Here is a 3,800-nt window from a genome sequence, read left to right on the forward strand (position 1 = left end):
CACCGGGGCCGCCGCCGCCGCCGCTGACACCCGGGCCGCCTCCGCCGCTGGCACCGGGGTCGCCGCCGCCGCCGCCGCCTCTGGCACCGGGGCCGCCACTGCGGGCAGGAGCGGAGCTCCGGAGCTCTGGGCAGCGAGCGGCCTCGCGCAGAGCCGAGAGAGAGCAGGCGGGGGCAACTGGGCGAGCAGCCCGCCGCCGCCGCCGCCGCCGCCGCCGCCGCCTCCCCCGGCTCGGGCTCGGGCTCGGGCTCGGGCTCCGGCTCGGGCTCCTCCTCCGCACCTCGGGGAGCAGCGACCCGCACCACCGCCACGGGCACACGGCACACGGGCACCCGGGCACACGGGCGGCGAGTCTCCGCTCCTGCTCTCTCGCGCTTCTCCCGGCTCTCTGCTCTGGCGCTCACCCGAACCGTCTCCCGTTCCTCTCGCTGTCTAGCTCCGTTCTGTCCCTCTCTTTCCCCTTAGTCCCCCCCCCTACCCCCGTCTCCCCCTCTGTCTCCCTTTTCTTCTTCCCCAGTCTCTATCTCCCTTTTCACTCTCTCTTTCTGTCTCTTTCTATTTGGTCTCTCCCATCTCTGACTTCCTCTCTGTCCGTGTGCCCTTCTCCCTATCTCTCACTCTTCCCTCTGTCTCTGTGTCCCCTCTCTCTCCCTCTCGGCTCTCTCTGCTCTCTCTCTCCCCGTTTCGCTCTCTGCGCTCTCTCTCTCTCTCTCTCTCTCTCTCTCTCTCTCTCTCTCTCTCTCTCTCTCTCTCTCTCTCTCCTCTCTCTCTCTCTTCTCTCCCTCTCTCTCTCTCTCTCTCTCTCTCTCTCTCCTCTCTCTCTCTCTCTCTCTCTCTCTCTCCTCTCTCTCCTCTCCCTCCCTCCCTCTCTCTCCTCTCTCTCTCCCTCCTCTCTCTCAACGCTCCTCTCTATCCCCCCCCTCCCGCCACTTGCCACTGCCACCGCCCCCTCTCTAGAGGGGGGTGGGGGGGACCTGAGCGAACAGTTTGAATTCTGTGGAGGCTTTTAGCCTTCTTCCAGTCATATCCCCCACCCCAGCTCCACGTGGGCACTGCATCCAGGACCCGGGCCATGCCTCAGAGACCTTCTGAGTCTCTGGGCTCTGCTGAGGGGCAGCCTGGTCCCCAATGTGGGAGAGGGCTACATCCCACCCCCGTGGCCCTAGGGCTAAAGCGTGTGAACGTGTAGGGTGGGGGGATAGTTAGTGTGTTTTCCAGTCCCCCCTGTGTGATCACTGAATGTTGAGAATGCGCCATCCCTATTTCCTCTTCCCTCCCCTCCTAGGGACGGAGGGGATATGAAGTCGGGAGACTGCTTGGGTTTAGGGCTCAGTCTGAGGCCAGAGTTCGGATTTAGTCTGGGACTGTGGTTCGGCCTCGCTCTGGGACTAGGGAACAGAGTCGAGCTGACCGGCCCCCACAGGGCTCAGAAGTGACCTTGGTCTCATTAGTCCTGCTCTTACAAGGAAGCCATGCAGTCACGGCCCCTCCTCCTAATGCCTTCCATCTGCACAGCCCACTCAGGGCTAAGCCGGGACCCCAAACCAGGGCGTCCAGTCAGCCGAGATAAGGCAGAACTAACGCCTTCAGCCAGTCCTCCTCCCTTGGGCCCTGCCTCGGGGAGCTCCTAGCCTGGGCTTCGGGAGGGTAGGGGAGGCAGTCAGTACAAGCCTCTTCCCGAGGCCAGCCTGGTCCCAGCCTTAGAGGCCAGAAGAAGGGAGACCTCGGGCTTGGGAAAGCCCCGCGGACTCATTGATCAGAGCTGGAACAGAGCCGCAAGGGCAATCTAGCATTCCAGCCCCTTCATGTAACTGGTGAAGAGCCTGGAGTCTCCCCCAATAAGTGATGTGCCCAAGATTTCCACAGCTAGCAATGAGCCAAGCCAGCATTGGAACCTGGATCCCCTTCCTCCCAGCCCGGCATGATTTCAGCCCCAGCAGACTGCCTAGATGAGAAGATGCTTTCGCAGTTCAGCATCAAAGCTGACCCCAGATCTGGGGCCTCGCTGTTGCTAGGACAGGATGAGTGAGGGAAGGGGAGAAGGTGACCAGCAGTAGGCTTTTTTCTGTGACTAATCCCCCTGAGTCATCATCGTTCAGACATGCACAAGTGTAGAGAGGCAATTTCCCAGCTACTGTCCCAGGTCCCAAGGGCCTCCTCTGTCATTTGCTACTAAGGCTGGGCTTTCATATACACGTAGCCCCCTACGCAGTAGAATTTGGAGGGGGAGGGGGAGGAGGACCCTGTCTGTCATCAATGTGTTGGACAATATACCAGACTGGGTGTTAGGAAAGCTCTGTTTCAAGCCTGGATCTGCTTTTAGTACAATGTGTGGCTTTTGGTAAGGAAGTCAGGGACTCAGTTTCTCTATCTATAAAATTGGGTTATGTGTTATTTGGGCCCAGAAAGCAGTGACAGCTTGTCTACCCTTTCTGGGCCCTGCTGAGAACATGTCCCCCACCCCCACCCCCAGGCTCAGTCCTACTTCCTGACTTTACCCTTTCTTGTGCATCCCCCCTCCCTTCTGCCTGTCTGTTCTAAGCCTTCTTGTGCTTCTAGGCCCAGAGCGCAAAGCCCATCTCCTCTCTGAGTTTTCCCTGCTTGTCCCCATGCCAAGGGCACTCTCCCCCCTCTCTCCTCTACTTCAGGCCTCACTGTCTGCTCCCATAGTACATTCTGCCTAGCACTAGCCCCTTATGAGTACCTTTTTAAAATTGGTTCTGTTTTGGGGTTTGGTTTTTTTTTTTTTGAAGCTTGCCTCTCTAGCTAGACTGGGTGCATTCTGAAGACTTCTCCCTTCTACACTGCCTCTGAGGCCACAGCCAGATACTCAATGCAGATGACTCGGTTGGAATGGAATTGCCCGGCATTGCATTGGCAGAGATGGGACTTGGTGGAAGAGTTAGGTGCCCAGTTCTGCACCCCCCCATCTCCAGCCAGTAATGAAGTTCCCTGGCTGGTGGCTGGTGACTCAGGGCTGAGGAAAGGGGGGAGGAGAAAAGTGTGTGTGTGTGTATGTGTGTGTGTGTGTGTGTGTGTGGTGTGTGATGGGGGGGGAAGGTAAACTTCCCTGAGCTGCTTTTCATTAAATAATGCAAGCCCTCCCCCACCACACTGTGCCAATCCACCTCCCATCTCTTCAGTCTCCCTGGTAACACGAGGGACCACTGTCACAGAAAACACACACACTTGCTTGAACACACACACACACACACACACACACACACACACACACACACACACACCTCAAACCACCATGAAGGCGTCCAGTCCAAACGCACGGTGGGATCCTTAAAGGAACCAGGCCTGCCCAACATCCTCTACTCTTTCCCCCACTTGTTCTCCTAATGGGTTTTTCTTGGAAGGCAGGTCTTGGCCTGGGACAGGCTGGGGTGTTAGAACATGCAATGAGACGGGAGGTGCTTTGCAAAGGTGATATGGACTGCCCTGATGCCTGGGAATGGAATAGTCTGGGGAGTTTTTCTTTTTCTCTGTCTTGTTTTCGTTTTTTTCTGACTGAAATGAATTTGAGCTCATTTCATTAGACCCTTGCAGGCCCTTTTGGATAAGCCCATTACAATAGCCTACCCAGGAACCTCTGGGTAGTATGATTGAATGAAAGTACCATTTGGTTCTTAGTCACAAGGAATCACCCATGTGCTCACATTATGTGGACTGGAGGAGTTCAGAAAAGCTTTATTCTGGGTTGGGGGTACAGTCAAGTTCACTGGCCTTTGGGGGGTGAAGGTGGGAGGTGGGGAATTAGCCTTGAGATGCTTTCCTCATATGCCCTGCTGGCT

Source organism: Phascolarctos cinereus, unplaced genomic scaffold (genome assembly GCF_003287225.1).
Source record: "Phascolarctos cinereus isolate Bilbo 61053 unplaced genomic scaffold, phaCin_HiC Scaffold_8;HRSCAF=390, whole genome shotgun sequence".
NCBI lineage: Eukaryota > Metazoa > Chordata > Mammalia > Diprotodontia > Phascolarctidae > Phascolarctos > Phascolarctos cinereus.